The sequence below is a fragment of the Rhineura floridana genome, chromosome 11 (assembly GCF_030035675.1).
Source record: "Rhineura floridana isolate rRhiFlo1 chromosome 11, rRhiFlo1.hap2, whole genome shotgun sequence".
NCBI lineage: Eukaryota > Metazoa > Chordata > Lepidosauria > Squamata > Rhineuridae > Rhineura > Rhineura floridana.
In genome coordinates, this window is record NC_084490.1 from 15,122,001 (window position 1) to 15,144,058 (window position 22,058).

The 22,058-nt window shown below is 40.7% G+C and overlaps 1 pseudogene; it reads right to left on the minus strand.

Annotated features, from left to right (window-relative positions):
- Window positions 1–9,165: 9,165 nt before the first annotated feature.
- Window positions 9,166–18,221, minus strand: LOC133367474 (vomeronasal type-2 receptor 26-like; annotated as a pseudogene).
- Between the last annotated feature and the right edge of the window lie 3,837 nt (window positions 18,222–22,058).

Consider the following 22,058-nt stretch of genomic DNA (forward strand, 5'->3'; position numbering starts at 1 on the left):
TTTTCAAACTGATAGGCACTCAACTACCAGAATTGACTATTGAAGGGTCCAAGAGGTATCTGTAACAAAATGGTGCAGTGTATCCCCAACACATAGGCCATGTCTTTAGCCAGCCTGGAAGAAGGAGCCCAGCAGTGTTGTCCAGGTCATGGGGTGATTGAGAAATGGGGAGGAAAAAGGGGTACCACCTCCCTCTGAGGCATTCCTCTGCTGCAATATATAGTCCAAGAAGGATGCGTGTGTCAGGGAGCCTGGGCCTGGCAACCAAGAGGTCTTCTGTATCTTTAAAAGTTGTGCAGAGGGAAGGGAGAATTCCACCTTGTGGTTTTTCCCATTACAGGGTTGCAAGAACACCTGCACTTTGCTGACTTTCTCTTCTCCTAAAGGTACAGGATCAGTCTCAGGGATTGAACCTGGCAACCCTATAACTAGCCCTCCTCCTCCCCCCTGCATACCTCCATCCACTTTCATAACTCCCCTTACCTACTATCACTGGGATTGCAGCCACATGCATACATTCTCCTAATATATGGATCTTATACACATTTTGACAGTTGTCCAAGGGCCAAAAAGATTAGCCACCTCTTTTTCACAGATGCACACCCTCTTTGTCATACTCATTGTAGTATTTATTACCTGTCTCTTTAAGATCAGGCCTGGACTATAACAGCAGTTCTCTTTCCTTATATTTATTTATGGGTGTCTGCTTCTCTATTTACACAGGCGTGGATGAGTGTCTTCGCTATGTGAGACAAGCTTACATCTTGCCTGCCCTAAGACAAATAAGCAGCAAGAATCCAGGTAACTGTAAGAACCTTCTTTATTCAGGAACTAGAGAGAGAGAGAGAGAGAGAAACAGATCCACGCACCTAAACCAGTACTAAGTAAATGAAGGAGAAAATTACCCTTGCCCAAGGATGAATCCATGCAGATCATACATAATGCAGGCCTGTTCAAGCATACCCTGGAAACACAGAGTGACAGGGTGTCTGGAAGTTCTTCAAATCATTTTTACTTGTAAAAAAAATTGCACATACCTATGCTGTGGAACATGCAGCCAAATCCAAGTGGGTGCTAGAAGCCCTGCTTCCCACTGAAATGAAGTAGAGCTCAAAAGGAAACACTGTGGTAGTTGCATGCATGTATGTATCTGTGCTATATGCATATATTATTAAATTTATACCCTGAAATTTGAATATATACTTTTTTGTCTTAATATATATATATATTCTAAAATACTTGTTTCAAAAAAATCAGAAGGATTATTATAAACATATAGGGTTGAATTCAACTAACATTTACTCAGAGTAGACCCACTGAAATTAATATCCGTGATGAACTTGGGTCCATTAATTTTAATGGGTTTAGCAAACTATCTATATATAACCTATAGGATTTGGCATTAATTTGATTGTCTTATCCATACAGTTATTGTTTGTCATTATAACTTTGCCATTCATTGTTTATCTGATTAATGTGCTGGAATATCACAGAAAATCCCAACTATCTGCCCCAGTTCTAGTGCCAGTTGTTCCTGATTATACTTTTCCAAGTACTAAAACTAAATGTTAGTTACTGCTAAGTGATCTAAACTCATGTCTGCTTTTCTTTTAAAAAAAATAGCCTTGCATGTGTTTCCTGTCTGTTACACTGTATTTGCATTCATTTTTGAATAACAAACTATTCTCCACCTTTCTGATTTATCATCAGGGCCATTTTCAGTAAAATATGTAATATAACATAATACAAATTTATTCAAATAAGCTAAAACTGCATCTCTATAAAAGCAACATTAAAATAAAACTGATCAGCACAAGTAAAAAGCCTGGGAGTGAATCCAACAAAGTTATACTCAGAGTATACTGTGATGCGTCCTTCCCTGGCTCTCCCTGTCAGGTTCCTACCTACTCGTGGTTACTGCCTGTCTCTACGCACCACCAGGGACTCCACCAGTCTGGACCGCTCTCTCTTATGATTTCTCTCCCCGCTCTAGCACAGATCTCAACAGATCCCCCTGCTAGGCAACCACCAGTAACGTCCCAATACTAGTATTCCCAGAGACTCTGAATACTGGTATTGTTATTCTCTTCACCGCTGCCACCATTTGTTACAGTTCCCCTTCAGCCTTGGTCATTACCTTACCCTCCCTTCTGGTCTGTGAAACCCCAGCCAAGGATCAGGCCTTTGGTAAACCAAATTAAGTATTTATTACAGATAACAAAGCTAACAAGATTAACAAGATTTCTTCTTAAGGCACATAAGCATATGGTTTTACTCAATACTAATCCGAACTCCACCTCCCTCCTGGTAAACAACTCTCTAAACCCCACCAAGCAATCCACTCTTTCTCTTCTCCCCCCAGATTCCACAATTCACCACCTCACATTCCCCCAGATTTACCTGTCATCCTTTCATTTATACTGTCAGCCATTTTAAACATTCAGCCAATCATCAAGCATTCTATTGCCCATTCACTCCCCCTCCTCTTTCACTACTTACCATGTATACTCTAAACAACCAGCACTTACCATATATACACTAATATATAGGAACATCACATTTCCCCCCCCCTTAAACAACGGCAGAGTATTATTCCTATTCCAGGATTTATACGTCGCGTTAACAAATAAAAGTCTCTATGGGGAAAATGTCTTTCTTTGTTCCTCTGTCTGGTCACGTCACTGCAGTCCCAGCCACTTGCCTGGAAAGTCCATCGGCCAGTACATTGTCCTTGCCTTTGATGAACTGGAAGTCCACTTGATAGTCCTGTAGGGCCCAGGACCACCTCTGCAGCATAGTGTTATGGTTTTTCATAGTCTGCAACCATAACAAGGCCCGATGATCCGTAGTCACTGTGAATCTTCGTCCCCACACATATGGGCGCAACTTGTTCAGTCCCCACACAACCGCTAGGCACTCCTTCTGGACCGACGAATAGTTTTTCTCCCTCGGCGTCAGCTTGCGACTCAGATACGCACTGGATGTCTGGTGCCTTCTCTCTCCTGCAGCAAGACGACTCCCAGCGCGAGGTCTGACGCATCTGTAGCCACAATGAATGGTTGCTCATAGTCTGGTGCTATTAATATGGGTCCTTGGCACAAGGCTTGCTTCAGCAGATCAAAAGCCTTCTGACATTCATCCATCCATACCACACGCTCAGAACACTTCTTCTTGGTCAATTCATGCAAGGGGGTTGCTATTTCCCCAAAATTTCTCACAAACTTCCTATAAAAACCAGCCACACCCAGAAATGCCCTTACTTGTTTTTTGGTTAAGGGGATCAGCCACACTTGTATTGCCTCCACCTTGCTCCATAAGGGGGTGATTTTCCCACTCCCCACCTTATGTCCTAAATAGATTACTTCCTTTAGTCCAAACTGGCATTTCTTAGCTTTTATTGTGAGGCCTGCTTTTCTTAAGGCCTCCAATACTGTTGTCAGGTGTTGGACATGCTCAGGCACCGACTTGCTAAAAATGGCCACGTCATCGATATAGGCCACTGCAAAATCTGACATGCCTCGCAACACAGTATTGATTAGCCTCTGAAATGAACTTGGTGAGTTCCTTAGTCCCGTGGGTAAGGTCACAAACTCATATAACCCATCTGGTGTACTGAAGGCAGTTTTGGCTCTGGATTGCTCATCTAGTTCCATTTGCCAAAATCCTTTACAGAGATCTAGTGTAGAGATAATGGTTGCTGCCCCCAATAACTCTAACATAGCGTCTACCCTAGGCATAGGATACGCATCTGGGACAGTAATTTTATTGATTAGCCGATAATCAATGCAAAACCTTGTCGTTCCATCTTTTTTCGGAACCAGGACAATACTTGAGGCCCAGGGACTGATGGATTCCCTGATCACTCCTAATTCCAGCATATCTTCCACCTCCTTTTTGATCTCATTCAAAACTTTCCCATTCACACGGTACGGAACAGATCTGATTGGGGCATGATCTCCAGTATCAATGGAATGTATAACTATACTGGTTCGGCCAGGTTTGTTGCTAAAGAGATTCCTATAGGTTTTCAAAATTCTCAGAATCTGTTCTTTTACTTCCTCCTCTACCTCCTCTGACCATTCCACTTGATCTACCCCTCCTTTGTCTTTGCTTTCCTGTACCAAATCTGGAAGTTCAGGCCCACTTCCCTCAGGGAATAAGGTAACTTGCAACACCTGTGCATCCCTGGTATGGTAAGGCTTCAACATATTTACATGAACCACTTTGCTTTTGTTTAATTGGTCTGTGGTGATTACATATGTCACTGTGTCAAGCCTTTCTCTGATGGTATATGGTCCTTCCCAGTTAGCCTGTAATTTGTCATGTTTCCTGGGTATGAACGCCATAACCATATCTCCCACATCATACACACGTTCTCTGGCTGTTCTGTCATACCAGTAACTTTGCTTCTCCTGTGCGTGACTCAAATTCTCTTTCACTACTTCCATCATTGATGTTAATTTATTGCGGAAAATCTACTACAGAAGTTTTGTACTCTCCCAGAGTTCCTTCCCATGAATTTTTTAGCAGTTCCAAAGGTCCCCTCACTTTTCTAGTGAACATGAGTTCAAAGGGTGAGAAGCCTGTTGACTCCTGAGGGACTTCTCTGTATGCAAATAAGAAGCATCCCAAACGTTCATCCCAGTCTTGTGGGTGATCTTGAACATAGCTTCTTATCATGCCCTTCAAAACTCCATTGAATCTCTCAGTTAGCCCATTAGTGGCGGGATGGTAAGTAGTGGTCTTTAGATGTTTTAGACCACAACATTTCCACATACATTGCATCACTTCTCCCATGAATACACTGCCTTGATCTGTCAGCACTTCATGAGGGAAACCCAGCCTCATAAAGATTTTTAATAAAGCCTCTGCCACTACAGGGGCTTCTACAGATCTCAGTGCTTCTGCGTCTGGGTACCTGGTGGCAAAATCCACCACCACCACTAGATATTTCTTGCCATGCCTTGTGGGTTTGGAAAAAGGGCCCACCAAATCTATTCCCACTCTATAAAAGGGTTGTCCAATTATAGGAAGGGGCTTTAAGGGTGCCTTGGTCTTTACTCCACTCTTTCCCACCTTTTGGCATATTCCACAAGATAGACAATGTTGTTTTACATCCTTGGAGATATTTGGCCAATAATAATGTGCAGCCAATCTCCTCTTGGTCTTTTTTATTCCCAGATGTCCTGCACATGGGACATCGTGGGCTACCTCTAGCAGTCTGGTTCTGTATTTGCTAGGTACTATCAATTGCTTCACTGGTTCACATTCATCCTTTCTTTCAGCAGGCATCCACAGTCTATATAAAATCCCATTCTCACACACAACTTGATTCCTCAGTTTGTCAGTGAAAGGAATCTGTTGGGTCAGGGCTTGTTCCTTTACCTGCTTCAAACTGATATCTTTATGCAGCTCTTCCCTGAATTGCTCTGCTTCTTCCCCAGAGACCACTTGATACAGTTTGTCTTCTTCAGCAGGCCTGCTAGTGGTTGCTATGGTGACCTGAGGCTGGTTAACAGATTCCACCCTGTTTGTTTCAGCCCCCCTTAATATGGCTTCTTTTTCTCTGCCAATTTGCTATCTGGTCACTACATAGATCTTTCCTTGGGCGCCCATTACATCCCTTCCTAGTATTACTGGTTCTTGTTGCTGGGCATTAATGCCTACTTTATATCGGCCTTCTCGGCCTCTCCAAGTCATTTCCACCAGGGCCACAGGCAAACTTTCTGGTTGACCCCTCACTCCTTGGATAGTCACAGTTTCCTGAGGTAATATTACCTCAGATTTTATTAAATCTGGCCTCAGTAATGTCTGAGCGGCACCAGTATCAAGCAATGCCCAATAATTTGCCCCTTGTACTCTCACTTCCTCTCTCAGACTTGAATCAAGGTCTGTTACTTCTGTCCAGTTTATCTGGCAAAACTGAACCTTTTTCGCTGTTTCTAAAGCCTTGGGCTCTGTTTTCACTGCCCTTGTCTGAGCAGGATTACTAATGGGGTTGGCAACCTCACATTGAAAACGTAGGTGCCGTGGTCTACCACATTTGTAGCATAATTTCTCCTCACTTTTAGGGTACACAGATCCACTCTGGGGTGTCCTGTGCCCTTCAGATTTTAATGGAGGACTCACTCGCTGTGGTACCACATCCCTTCTGCCAGCACTATATGGTCTGGGTTTAAACTCTCTTGATGTTTTCTCCACCCAGCCAGTTCTATTGGAGGTGAAGTGATCCGCCATCTCTGCAGCCTCCTGCACAGATGTAGGGGAACGGTCTTTGACCAGGAGCCTTATTTCTGGTGGTAACTGATGGTATAATTGATCCAGTATCATGAGGCTTTTCACCTCTTCCACTGACTGAGCTTTGGCACTACTCATCCACTTTCCAAATATATCCATCAACTTTGCTCCCAGTTCCACAAAAGACCTCCCTGTCTGTATCTGGCAATTTCTGAAAAGCTTTCTAAACTAATCAGGCCCCAGTCTGAATCTTTTAAACACTGCTTCTTTGAATTCAGCATAGGTGACGGGCTTGTCTGAGGGGAAATATTGGTATACCTCAGCCAATTCCCCTTTAATCAGGTTTGATAAATACTGCATACTTCAGGTAGCCCCCACAACTGAGCTGCTTTTTCAAAGGTGCTGAGGTAAATTTGAGGATCTTGACCAGGCTCATAGACAGCAAAGTCCTTTGGAGTAATTTTTATTTTTGCTCCATGTCTGTCTTTCCTTGTCTCCTCAGAGTGAAATTTCTCTCTATCAAATTTTAACTTTTCTACTTGTAATTCAGCATCCAATGCTCGTTGCTTCTCCCTCTCCTCAAACCCCAATCTCATTCTCTCAATTTCCAACTCCCTCTGTTTTTCCTTCTCTGCACCTTCCATCCTCAATCTCTCAGCTTCCAACTCCCACTGTTTATCTTTTTCCTCAGCCTCCATCCTCAATCTCTCAGCTTCCAACTCTCTCTGCTTGTCTTTTTCCTCAGCCTCCATCCTCAGTCTCTCAGCTTCCAACTCTCTCTGTTTTTCCTTCTCTGCACCTTCCATCCTCAACTTCTCTCTCAAGTACTCTATATAAGCGGGATTGCTTAAATATCCTTCTGGGGTCTCTTCTCTGACAGGTTGTTTTTGCTGGGCAGTTGCAAATCCTATAAGTGCTACCCTCAATTCATCTACCCCTTTACCCTCATGAGGTAAATTGAATGTTATGCACTTCTCCACCAGCTCCTCTCTTTTCATTTTTATGTATTCAGCCATGGTGTTTGAGTTCACTCACTCTTTGCCACACACTCTTTGCCAGTCACTCTCACAAGAAATCTTGTTTTGTTATTTCTGTTTGCCACACAACTATTAGGGATTGTCTAGTATTCGTATCTCACTGCTACAGCCAACACCTGTGACGTAGTCTCCTTTGTCACCACATGTCTTTGGGACTCTCTTTGGTTCGTATCTGGATTCTCTGTTGTTTGTATCCCACCGCTACTGACACCACATGTGATGCGTCCTTCCCTGGCTCTCCCTGTCAGGTTCCTACCTGCTCGTGGTTACTGCCTGTCTCTAGGCACCACCAGGGACTCCACCAGTCCAGACCGCTCTCTCTTATGATTTCTCTCCCCGCTCTAGCACAGATCTCAACAGATCCCCCTGCTAGGCAACCACCAGTAACGTCCCAATACTAGTATTCCCAGAGACTCTGAATACTGGTATTGTTATTCTCTTCACTGCTGCCACCATTTGTTACAGTTCCCCTTCAGCCTTGGTCATTACCTTACCCTCCCTTCTGGTCTGTGAAACCCCAGCCAAGGATCAGGCCTTTGGTAAACCAAATTAAGTATTTATTACAGATAACAAAGCTAACAAGATTAACAAGATTTCTTCTTAAGGCACATAAGCATATGGTTTTACTCATTACTAATCCGAACTCCACCTCCCTCCTGGTAAACAACTCTCTAAACCCCACCAAGCAATCCACTCTTTCTCTTCTCCCCCCAGATTCCACAATTCACCACCTCACATTCACCCAGATTTACCTGTCATCCTTTCATTTATACTGTCAGCCATTTTAAACATTCAGCCAATCATCAAGCATTCTATTGCCCATTCACTCCCCCTTCTCTTTCACTACTTACCATGTATACTCTAAACAACCAGCACTTACCATATATACACTAATATATAGGAACATCACATATACCCACTAAAATAAAGAATATTTGTCACGTCCACTGACTACTAATTGTGTATAATAGGTTAAACTATGGAATTTGCTCCCACAAGATGCAGTAATGGCCACCAGCTTGGACGGCTTTAATAGAAGATTAGACCAATTCATGGAGGACAGGGCTATCAATGGCTACTAGCCATGATGGCTGTGCTGTGCCACCCTAGTCAGAGGCAGCATGCTTCTGAAAACCAGTTGCTGGAAGCCTCAGGAGGGGAGAGTGTTCTTGCACTCGGGTCCTGCTTGCAGGCTTCCCCCAGGCACCTGGTTGGCCACTGTGAGAACAGGATGCTGGACTAGATGGGCCACTGGCCTGATCCAGCAGGCTGTTCTTATGTTCTTATGTTCTTATGTCCTACTGACTAACATTTGACAAAATGCTGGAAAAGTACAAAAAATAAAAAGTTTTATATAGTACTAAAAAGACATCAGAGTGTGTACAAGGTAAGCATGTCTGAGGAAAGCATTCTAAACTCAAGGCACCACCACAAAAAAGGATCTCTTCCGGGAAGCCTGAATTGTACATCTTAAATACAGTTTACAGGATCTGCAGGCATGTGACACCGAGATTATTTGGTAATGGATGAGTCTTGCAGGTGTAGAAGGGAAGTAGAAAGATAGCAGTAGAGAAGGATAGGCTATAGTGAACAAAGAAAATAAGACAGAGCTCAAAAACGAGGGGGATCATGACTAGTATTCCAGGAGAAGGGCATCATGAGCAGAATCAGCGTAGACTTATTTGCTTTTTTAAAATCTTGCTATTGTACTTTGGTCTATATTGTGGAGACCAAATGAAATCCATGGATTGTGCACTCTCCAAACGACCTGATAATTGCTTTCATAATGAATTTAGAAATACAATAGGGGGAAACCCTGTCATTATTTCAATAAACAGAAACATTGAATGAGAACATGCTTTTAACATAACACATACTTTGGTCCTAAGTGTCACTTCTTTTTCCTTACTAGCAGATTTCTTGTATTCAGATCAGGTCTGAGTATAATAATGAAGCATTTAGGAACAAAGATGCAGCCTAGTAATCCAGCACTTGAAGACAAGATGGAGAAAATCTCCACAGCTACCATGTATTTTCCTTTAGAGCTCAGGTAAGTGGGGACAAATGACACCCAAACACTGCAAAACACCAACATGCTGAAGGTGATCAACTTGGTTTCATTAAAAGTATCAGGCAACCTCCTGGCAAAGAAAGCCACAGTGAAGCTGATGATGGCCAGAAGTCCCATGTAGCCCAAAACGATGTAAAACATGATGTCTGAACCTTCATTGCATTGCACAATGATCTGCCCAATCTGGGAGTGCATGTCAAACTCTGGGAAGGGAGGAGATGTGGCCAGCCAGATAACACAGATGCCAACTTGAATAAGAGAGCAGAAAAAAAGACTGACATCGCCATCCTCTTCCCTATAAATTTCCTCATTTTGTTTCCTGGCTTTGTAGCTATGAATGCCAGCATTACAGTGATAGTTTTGACCAACACACAAGAAATTGCAAAGGAGAAGATGATACCAAACACGGTTTGCCGGAGCAAGCAAGACATCTTCCCAGGCCAACCAAGGAAAAGGAAGGAGCATAGAAAACAAATCAGGAGAGAAGAGAGCAGGGTACAGGTGATGCTCCAGTTGTTGGCTTTGACTATGGGAGTGTCTTGGTACCGAATGAAAGTCCGCATCACTGCAATTGTGGTTACAGAAAAGAAAAGGGCACATGAAGCCAAACCTGCTCCCAGGTATTCTCTATAGGATAAATAGGTGATGATTTTGGAAATGCATCGATCCCGTTTCTCATTTGGATACTGATATTCTGGGCACTTCTCACATAGTTTTGTATCTGAAATGGATAATAAAAGTATTGATACTTCCAGAAGATTATTGATATTTCCAAAAGATGCAAGTTAATTATTATTGCACACATATACTTCTCATATGACTGAACTCTCTTAAGGTAGAAATATGTCCAAAAGATGCTAATATTCTCCAAATGTATGTGGGATTTATGCACTATTCTTATTTATACTGCCCATTATCTGAGAAGCTTACACACCTTAAAAGTGCATAATTGAATACAACATTTAAAGTAAGAAGACACAGAATCCTATTTTAATAAAACAAACACAGCTATAATGAACACATCATTTAGAACATGCATAAAAATAGGGGAATAAATTAGAGCAAAGATTTAAAAGCACTAAAATAGATCTATGGCTTATAATTAAAGATACACAAATCAGTCTGGTTTGGTCCATGACATGTTCAGCACAATCAGTTTTTATTATTTTATTTGCATGTTGCTTTTCCATGAAAAAAGTAGTGCGTCTTCACGCATAAGTCCATATATGTCCCTCTTTGCTGCTCAGAGTAACGGGGTGTTTTGACGGGTAACAGAAAGGGTAGAGCATGCAAAACATCAGTTCTTCACACAGATAATAGTGAAAATGTGCACATGAGATTGAGCCCCTCATGGAGTGAACCCACCAAAGAAGGGATTCAAGGAGTTGGTGTGTTTGGGATACAGATCCTCCTTCTCACAGATCCCACAGTATTAATAAATTAGGAGGGCACGAGGTTCAGCAGAAAGTGTGCAAACTTGCAAGCCTTGGGGGATATGAGCATGGAGTGTACACTGATAAGGTATTTTAAAAGAATTCCTTAAATATCCTTATATTCCTTATGTCCTTAATCTTACCCATTTGATTTGAAATCCTCCCTTCAGGACAAGGAGCACAGTCATAGCAACACACTTGATTCCCCAGCACAGCAATCATGTTATATCCAGGGTGGCAGTTCTCTACACATGTGGAACGGGGCAGCACCTGTATTTCCATTATCATCAAAAAATATTTCTTCTCCAGCACTATTGTTGAAGCGGGTGTTTCTCAGAAATGGGAGAAGCTACATCAGAAGAGGTATAGTTGATGAATCAGGTCAAACATTTTGAAATGGGATTAACATTTTCTTTTTGTAATTTGCTGCGTTGTGGCCCATTTGCTCTTTGACTAATATAACCAATTGTGAAGATGAAACATTTTCATATTTTCTAAAAAATTCCAACTTTAAAAATGGCTATTTCAGCCTTTCCCAACTAGTGGGCCACCAGATGTTGTTGGACCACAACTCCCATCAGCCTCAGCCAGCATTGCCAATGGTCAGGAAAGATGGGAATTGTGGTTCAACAACATCTGGAGGCACACTGGTTGGGAAAGGCTGGACTCTATTTTGAGTATCAACATTAGTGATATGTGGAAGAAAATTCCCAGGGGGAGAGGTGAAACACACTGTTTTCAGCTTAAAGAAAAGGCAAGTAAGTAGTGGTGGTGATGGGGAGTCTGATTGAGGTGTATAAGATGGTGCATGGTGTGGAGAAAGAGGACAGAGACATGTTTTTCTCCCTCTCTCATAGTAGTAGAACTTGGAAACATCTAATGAACTTGACTGTTGGGTGATTCAGGACTAATACAAGCAAGTACTTCTTCACATATTATATAATTAAACTATGGAATGTGCTCCCACATGATAATGGCCACCAACTTGGACAGCTTAAAAGGGTATTAGAAAAATATCACGTAGAACAAAGTTGTCAACAACTACTAGTGTTGGCTGTATACTTCTTCGAGTTCCTGGGGTGGTAGGTTTCTGAACACCAATAGTTGGGGATGATGGAAATGATTATTGCACTCATGTCCTGGTTGTGGGCTTCCCATAGTTATCTGATTTGCCACTTTGAGATCAAACCATTGCCCTAGAGAGGCCTTTCTTTGATCCAGCAAAATTCTTTTTATATTCTTACACACATCTACTTGGAAGTAGGTCCTACTGAATTCAGTGGGGCTTACTCCCACATAAGTGGTTATAAGAGTGTAGTCAAGGAAGTTCACAGAAAGTGCCCCATCCTTCTACCTTCAGTCAAGAGGGATCAGGAAAACGGTAATTCTCCATGTGAAAACATGTTGGCAACAATGCCCTGCTACATGGAAAGAACTTAATAGCTAGCAGTTTAGAAAGATAATTTCAATATCTCAGTATGAGAAAATTACTGTTTAAAATGAATATTAAATTAAGAATATTCTAGCTCCTGTCTCCAAATAAGATAACAGATGAAACAAAAATAGTGATTAGTAGTAGAAACAAAATCATAAAAACAAGCACACCCTTCAGTTGATAGCAGTCTGTGATGTTTGCAATACACTTCGAGGACAAAATTAGTCACATTGGCTCCAGTCTCTGTTCTACAGTTCAATGGTGCAACCTGTGGAAGTGTTCAGACTAATGTCTGAAATTATTTTTTGGATGACATACAGCCTGAGAAGGTGCTTGCCCAAATCTGGCCGATCAGTATTAAGTATGATCTTTAACCCTCTTGGTTTCTGCCTTCAAGCAGAGGAGTTGGGTCCAGGAAATGGTAAATGCCTCATTAAGAGAGGAAGCTATTATACACCCATTCCCAAACAAACACAAGCTGAACCCAGAAGATGCAAACAAATACAGACTGCTAGCCAATATTTCATTCTTTAGCAAGGTGTTCAAGACAGTGGTTGGCACATACTCCCACATGCCCTTGGATGAAACTGTTTTTCTAGATCCATTTCAATCAGGTGTCAGGCCTAGCTTTACAATGAAACCTTTCCTGGTCATCTCTGCTAGATAACCTTTCTCAGAAGAGAGATGGGGGAGTGTGATCCTTATTATTTTCTTGGACATCATAGTGTCTGCAAATTATGCAGCCAAGTTATCCACATTTGGGGAAATCGCAGAGGTCAGTACAGTGGGTGTGCAGAGGTCAGAGGGTGCTATAAACGAGCCTCACCCTGGGAAAACTGCCTTCTTGATCATGGTATCTCTTCTGCCTTCTGAAGAGGTTAATCATTGTACCCTTCTGGAGAGGTTAGCTGAGGTGAATGTAGGAGCTAATGCTTTTCAGTGATTCTGCCCCTAGCTGGCTGACTGATTTCACAAGGTGATGCAGGGAGATTATGGTGCAACCACATCACTTTTGACCTTTGGAGATTCATAGGGGTCTACTGTATTTTCTGTGCTCTCTAACATCTACATGAAACTGATAGGTGGGTATATCTGGCGATTGTGATTACAGTGTCACAAATATCCCATTATTTCCCAACTCTTTCTCATTTAACCCAATGGGTGTACTAAATCATTGCCTGACCGCAGCAATGGACGAGGTGAGGGGTAATACATTGAAGCTCCATCCAGACAAGATAGGGTGCTGCTAATAGGTGGTTCATCTGTCAAAGTGGTTGGTGTACACAAGGTCTGGAAGGGATTGCAATTTCCCTAAAGCAGGAGTCAGCACCTGTAGCTCAAGGATGCTATGCAGCCCGGAGCCTAATTTCATGTATATTGTAAAGAGGAATCAAATATTGGGGATTTTTAATCTTTGATTCACCTCAGTGAACCAGAGTTTGGAAAACCTGCAAGAGCAAAGATTCCTGGGATACTCCTCTCTGTGATCCCTGAGTACATATCTTGAAAGTCTAGGGGTATAGACTTCCTGACACCTGTGCAAATTTGGGGAATGTCACCCAGTAAGAATCAGGTGCTCCTTTCAAACAAAGAAACACTTTTCATAAGGTTTATGATAATCTTAACCTTTAGGAGAAGACAGAATAATGATTATCATGATGATGTAATGATTTACAGCAGGGAGATTGCAGCTATTATCTGGGAATTAATTAGGGAATGTTTCTGGGGGGAAATTCCTTGACCAGTACTCCTAAACTCTTTCATTGTTCTGATCTGTCAAGTCCACATCTTCCTGGTCAGGTTCGCGTTGGGGCCAGTTCAGTTAGAAAAGGTATAAAACATGAGGGGTTTGAAGGGGTCAGCAGTTCCTCTTCTGGAGGGCTCCTACGGCTGCCTTATTTATCAACACTCCCCAGCATCTTCAGGACAATTGCAGAACGTCAGAGCTAAGGATTTGGGTGAGATCTTTCAAATCTAGCACTGGTTACATAAGGACGGAGCCTTGTCTCATTGGGCTAGATACAAAGTCTCTGTCTCAGCCTTAGACTTGCAGCAACTCTCCAGGAAAAGTTTACACAACTTCTTGGTTTCTTTCTTTTCTTTCTGTGTTGGTGAGCTTGATGTGAAAGTGTGCATAAATTTAGTCTCTTTGTTTTAGTCTGTCTAGCCCTACAAAACGCATGAATGAATAATAGTTAGAAAGCTGCTCATTGTTAATTGTAATTGTAAACTGCAGTATTTTTCCTTGTTTCTTCTCTTAATAAAACCACTTGATTACGTTGATCCATATGTATTGTTTTTATTCTTGTTGTTCGTCGCCTAGAGTGTCCCTAACCCGGACAGATAGGCGGCTGAAAAATAAAATTTATTATTATTACTCTTTATTTTACTTTCTGTGTGTGTGTCATTGGGTTAAGGGTATATTTATACACACTTTAGGGATGATGTGCAGGTAACTCCAGCAAAAGGTCCTGCTGCACTCACAATAGGGGAACTTGCATTGCTAGTGAACTATGCTCATGAGGAAGTCCAAGATCCATTCATAAAAATATGCAGGTGGAGAGAGAGGGGGAAGAACTGGGGGAAAGTTGCAACTGGTGGAGCAAAGGAAGGTGAATGGCTGGGTGGTGGTGATCCACTGCAAACAATCCGTTCAGTCCCCTGCCAGCACTTTACTGAGTGTGGAGGGCAGAGAGAGAGAGAAAGAGAGATGAAGGTGAGCTGAAAGAGACAATAGGAGGAATAGAAGGATGTATTGAAGGGCCTTCCACTGCTTCCTCAATGCTTTCATTTCTGGTGAAGGACTATATATATCCCTCAGATTTGCATAAAATCAGAAAACTGCACGAGCACATTTACATTACCTGACTTTGTGCTTTTGCCCATTTCCTGGGCAAGGATTTAAAAAAAAAAAAAAAAAAGGTGCCTGCCCAGTTGTCTGTGTACATGTCATGTCAGTATGTAATCAGCATAATTAAATAAAGAAATTAGAAGGCAAGGACAAACACAAAAGGGAATGCCTACTGGTATGATCCACAAGGGCCAAATTGTTCCTCATATATAAATTTAAATACTTGTGGGTGTGGACTACTCCTGTCTAATCTGAATGGGCAAAATCTGGATTAACAGCTAAAAATGCTAAAATGTGAACAAGCCCTTACTCATTGGAAGTTTGCATTTAGCTTGAGTTTAAATCTGGTCTGTAAATGCTATATTTGTTCAAATACGATGAGCAATTTATGGCAGTTGACTTACCGCTTTGAGGAATAGAAACTTACTTGCCATGGCTGAACTTTCAGAAGATTCCACTTGATTCCATTCCCCACTGCTTTTAGTTTGGATCTTGATGAAAGCATGGCATGGAGAGCATGTGCTACAGCAAAGACTGCATTGTAGATAGCATAGCTCTGACCAGACATCCCCATTTCAAACACAGAACTGGGAAGGCTCTCCAGCTTCTCCTCCCCAGTGCAGTTTTCCTTGTTTGGCATATATAGGTTGTATCGTGGGAGTGAACAGAGAAACACACTGTGCCAGAACTCATTGATGGGAAAAAATGTCATTTTTAAAGGATTTATAGTCTCAAGAAAGTCTTGAAACCCTGGCACCACATTTGTGCGGAGGGTAAAGGACAAAGTGCCATTAAGGGATTTTGAAGTGAATTTTTCCCCAGGCAAAACAGTTGCAACATCCCATTGAGCTGTAATAATCCAAACCCTCTCAATTGGAACCATCTGAGATTCACAACATTCTAGAATTATTCGTAAACCTTCCATAGATTGACTGTCACCGTAAACAAGGATCACATTGAGTTTCGTTGACCAGAGAGTAAAAGCTATGCTATTTAGATGTTTAGTAACGGACTTATTTATAAAATAACTTTTTACTATTGGAACGGATTGTTTAAAAGAAATGCAAATATTCCTCTCAACAAGCCTCGGTCTCAGAGTTCGAAGAAATGTTTCTCCACTGTCATCATCTGGGATGAGAAGGCCAATCCAACTCCATCCAAAATATGCCAGCAGCTGAATAATACCATTATACTGAGGGGTTTCACTTGGAACCATCCGGAAGAAAGAGGGGAACTGAGTTTTGTCACTTAACACGGGGTCAAAAAAGCCATAACTGAGCTAACAAGAGTGTGGGGACAGAAACATAGTTTAAAAATTGCAAATGACGTTTTTATTCCAAAACAAAATTCAAAACAGAAGTGTGCAGCCCAATAACTGATAGTTGAAACTACTGTGATACTGAATTCAGACACAAAGCAGAATTCAAGAGAAAACAGGCTACAGAGAATAGTGGCTGAGTGATTACAATTAAAGCACAGGAAATATCACAACAGGATTGTCAGCTGAGTATTCTCTTTGTTCAAACACAAGTATTTTCACTATATACATTTTCCCCTGTAAGATTTTTACTTATTAATTTGTTTAATTATAAGAATTTTAATTCATAAATTTATTTATAATATACACTCAAGAAGATATCATAAGTACAAAAATGTTTTTACCAACAGTAATCTAATATGTTCGCCACAAGCTTGGTGAATTAAATGCATTTGATAGCTTCACAGTCTTGTGAAAAAATTAATCATTACACAAATTTATTTTGCATTAAATTCATATTCCTCAATTACATAAATTTCCCCATCAAAATATCTGGATTTGCTGAGTCTTGTACTTTATTATTCCAATATTGAATAAATATGCTCCACTTCTCTATAAAAAACCTTTTCATATTGTCTACCCTCTCTAACTTTAATCAAATTCATGAGCTTTCTGATACATGCCATATCCCAGACTTTGGTTAGCCAAGAATCTAAAGAGGGATGGCTAGTATTTTTCCAGTTCTGGCATACTATTTCATCCTGCTGTCAATGGAATGCATTTTTATAGTAATGCATATAGGGCATTGAAAAGGGACACACACTTCTGTTTCACAAAGCTTACACTAATCCAAAAATATATGAGCACACACCTGAGGAATCTTGAATGTATTTAAGATATTGGCCATCTGGATGGAGTTTTGGGAGGTGAGCCCACCAACGATGGCCATGAGCTTCTTCTCTCTGACACAGCTGTAACTGGAGGGATCCCCGTGTCCTGCAAAGAGTAGATCCAGAGTGTTGTCATAGGTTCTCATTGGATTAAAAACGTTGCCATAAATCTTGAATCCCAGGGTGGTGTTGGATAACAATGTGACATTCTTGTTGATTTCTTCAATGGAAAACACAAAGGCAAGGACAAGCTGGTAGTATTTAGGTATTAATCTGAAAAATAATGCAGTCAGTATGAAATATACTTGCACAAACTTAAAGGGTTTCAGAAAAGGCCAGAGTCCATCTGGCATGGTATAGTGGATAGAATTTCAAACTTGGACATGGGGATGCACACTGAAATACCTAGCCACGAGACACTCACATAGTGGCTTTTGAGAGGTTATACACTCTCTCACTTTGCCCTATCTTACAGAGTTGTCCTTCTGAAGATGAAAATGAAGGTTAGAAAACTGAATACACCACCGAGTGCCTTGGGGAAAAGGTGGAATATAATAAGATCAGAAAACAGACAAGCTAAGAATTATGAATGAAAGCTTCATTGCTCCCCCTCTACACCCTGCATCCTCCATGTCTACCTCTCTGAACTCTGCTTTCTGTATCAACCCCATTGCATAGACCCCATTGAACTGATTGTGTATGGCATGATATGAACATTTTAATCACAGTACTACATCTGCATTGGCCCATTGACACGTTCTAGTCATCACTGAATGCTGCATTGACCAAGTGATAAGGTTTCATATGAAAAGCAGCCTTCAGTCTGATTCTACACTGAAACAGTTTTAACATAGACTAAATTACTTCAGAATTATGCAGCCCATTTTCTATCTAATCAGAATTATTTAATGGAACCCATTTTTTTATTTCAAAGGGTTACTTACGCTCCTGTAGAAATTCCATGTGGCTTTACCATAAAGTTGGATAAAAGGATCTCTGGAATTATCATAGATACAAATTCCCCAATGATAATATCCTCTCTGGAGCTAGAATAATTATATTGACCTGTTGGCTGCCAAATGCACATGGAGTTCAAACTCTCACTGAAAGTCTGAGGGGGGAGTAGGAGAAAGAGTGGCAGTAACAAAATAATCTTGAATGCCAGAACATTTGGGGCCTCATTCAATTTTGGTGCTGACATTGCTACCTACACTTAACCTATGTGATTATTTGCTAGCCTGGAACTACAGAAAATAGCCCATAGGTTCTCTGGGTTTCATAGGAGCCTTTCCATTAAAAAGTCTCCAAACTGGGACTTTGATTCAAAGGGTGAAGCATCCAGGCACCATTAGACAAAGCTCCCTGCCAGCCGCAAGAAACATCTCAGATCTCTGTAGTTTGAAAAGAGTTTTTATAGGACTTCCCAGGAGGATCCCTACGCCTGTGCAGCCTCTGAGACGAGCTCCATCTTGGATGAAACTTATTCAGTCTAAATTCAGTCAGAAGGCTCTTTTCTGACTGGGAATAATTTCTTCCGGTTAAAGAAGAAACGTGAGATTTCCCACATAGCTTTGTTTTGATTGTTGGAGTCTAGAATTCGTCAGAATTGTCTGTCTTCCAGCAGCTCAGACAGAGCGAGGATTTTTATGCTAGCTCAGCTGGATAAGTGACCCGTTTTTTTTTATACGGATTAACAGGCAAACATCCTCCTGTCTACATTCATCATTTTCTTATCTATATAGCTAAAGAGATTTGTCAAAGTAACAGCAATTGAGATAACCTAGGTGAGGTAAGACTTTCCTTTTTTTATTCACGGAACTAAGGGGGAAGAAAATATAAATAGCTTATCTTTTTTTTATTGCAAAAAGCTGACATGGAAAATAGCATTTTAAAGATTACAACGGACGAGAGATTTCTGATTGGGAGAGATAAGAAATCTTTTTGATGTATGGCTGGGATTATTTTTCCTGATCTACTTTTTTTTTGATGAATCTGCTCATTCTGTCTGCTACTAGCTATTTCGACGCTGTGAACTAAAGCCGTTCTTACACTTCTGGGCAGATAAGAGATAAGGGCTGTCTAGCGTGTGACGTTAGTTTGTTGGAAAGATTAACTCCTTTGTAACTGGTTAAAGAAATAAGCTGCTCTTTGTTTGGGACATTGAAAATTGAAGGAGTTTTGTTCCTTTGGCTTTAAGAATGACAATTAAGAAGATCATGGATGTACAAGAAGGGACTTTATCTCTAGACATGTTTCAGAAAATAATGAATGGGATTAACTCAATAAAACAAGAACTGAGAAATAATAGACAAGCGTGGAGAATTGAATTTCACGAAATGAGACAGGAGCTGAAAGAAACTCAGGATTCTATGAGAAAGGAGAATAAAGATAGATCTGGAAAACAAAAAAAGGATGAAAGAGAAATTAAAGGCAAGGTTCAAACTATGGAGATTGGCTTAATTATGGACATGAAAAAAGATTTGGATTTCCTGGCTCTGACGGATCCTGGAGACAAATATTATAGTTTGGAATTCAGCGCTGTCCCTGAAGGAATTGAAGAGATTGGAGATAAAGATATTATCGGTTCAAAAAAATTCCTGGACTGGAAGGATTTGATGGAATTTGAAATGGAGAAAGTTAACAGAATTAATCCCTGTTTTGTGTCAATGGAAAAATCTTCAAGAGATGTACTAGTGTATCATGTGGAAAAGAGGAACAGAGATGCGGCTTTGCAGCAATACTTCCGTGATATGTTCGGAATTCATGGCAAGAAAATATCTGTGATGGAGGAAATTCCTATCAGACTTTTATTATATGACTATGACAGCAAGATTTTTGGATGCGTGGAGATGGAAGATGGAAGATGGACCTAATACGGATAAAGACAGAAGAGCGATTTGAAATTACTGGACTTAGTAGACTTGATGAGTTGGATTAATTGACATGTTTATTTAGGGGGGAAAATTGATTGATACATATCTCAAGGATTGGAAACTTCTCTTTGACTTTTTGTGGAAGATTAAAATGATATGATGTTAATGAGATTTGAAACCAATTAAGATAACCGCTGGAGGAAGGTGATTTTATAATCTATTAAGAGATAGGTTTGTTATATATTATAGATTTATAGCTGAACTATGACAAATCAGAAGTCAATATTTTTATATTTTTTTTCTCTTCTTTTCTTTTTTTTTATTGTATTAGTTATTGATTTGTGGGTTTTTTTGTATTGTTTTGGTTTTGAAAATTTGAATAAAAATTAATTGAAAAAAAAAAGAAAAAAAAAGAAAAGAGTTTTTATAGCCTGAGTGTAACATATTGATTTTAACTTGGTGGTTTTTGCAATTAATGCTGTATGTAGCTTCTGGTCAGCTGTTGTACAGGAAACCAAGTTCAATCATAGTGGTTTTATAATTACAGGACAGGTAATCACTTTTCCCAAAGTCCCTAGACAAGGTCCCTATACTTTTCAAGTCACTACACAACTGGAGAAAACATGTGTCACCCCACCAAAGCCAATATCTACCCTTCATCAGACAAGGCCAGTAGCAGAGTTCAATTCATTCCCTGGGTGTGTATGTTGGGTTTCAGGCCTAAATTTCTGAACAGGAAGAAAAGGAAATGTGTAGAAAGGGCCATAGTCCTGATGTGTAACAAGTATGATTTGTCCATTTAACTATCAGATCAGATAACCTTCTGCCACCTCCAAGTGCTTATCAGAGCATGTATCTCTGCTCTCTCTCCCCAAAAGCAGGCAGGCCATTGTTGATCGTTACCAGCCCCTTTGTCATGACAACTTTTCATTGGATTGATTTCCAGTGCAGGGCTAAACTGTATTTGTGCAACATCAAATGGTGGGTGGGTGGGAGGCATGAGATGAAAGACCATGAATGACATGAGGGAGCGCTTAATGATGATGATGTCATCTCCCCCTTTTTTCTTTGAAAAGTTTCCTGTGAGGGAGGTTCACTGTTGTTGTTTTTTGTCCCTACAACATCTGTTAAAAGTAAAACCTATGTGGCTGGAATTCCTGCCCTACAAACGAGTTAATGTTGTTTCAGCTAGTTTCATGGAAGAGCTGGTCCTGTCTCTTCCATCCCTCTAAGAAAACTCTCTCTGTGCCAAAAAGCATTCCATGCTGTCATCAAGGTGGGCTCCAGTGATGTTTGAAGTAGCCCTCTCATACACAAAAAAAGCTTCCAATCCCCATGAATGGCCAGTGAAAAGCATCCATCTCTGGACTGCAGTCACACACTCTTTAACTGCCCACTAAACCACCCAATATGGCTTCCAGCACTCTCCCCGTAACTTAATGATTAATTTGATCTGTTGGCCTATTTATAACATCTGTTTCCAATTGCAATTGATTTGTTTTTTAAGGATGTACATTCACAGTGGATATAAATTAAGTTCTGTAGGAGCTGTGTTTATCTTCATCTTTTCATGGGAATTGATCAACAGGAAAATGGGCAGTTTTTTATATAGAAAAAAATCCAATGTGCACTCGTGGTAAGAATGTTTAGTCTGTATGTTGTTTAGATTATCAGTGCATGGGATAGCAGTAACTATGAGTTATATTTAAAGAGAATGGCTTCGTAACAGAAGGAGCTTTGGTATTCACTGACAAATTGGAGAAACAATCTGGCAGTGTTCCCCTCTGAAGTTCAACTTGATAAGTACTTTCCCAAGGAATTGGAATAGGCTGTACAAAGACTATATGAAGTTGAAAGGGAATTTTAACAACTTTTTTGGTCATTACATGTTCCGTTTTACATGTTTGTATTTTTCAGGGGGGATTTCAGATAATTTCAACTATAACGTTCTAGGTCTTCCTGGCTGCTTTTCT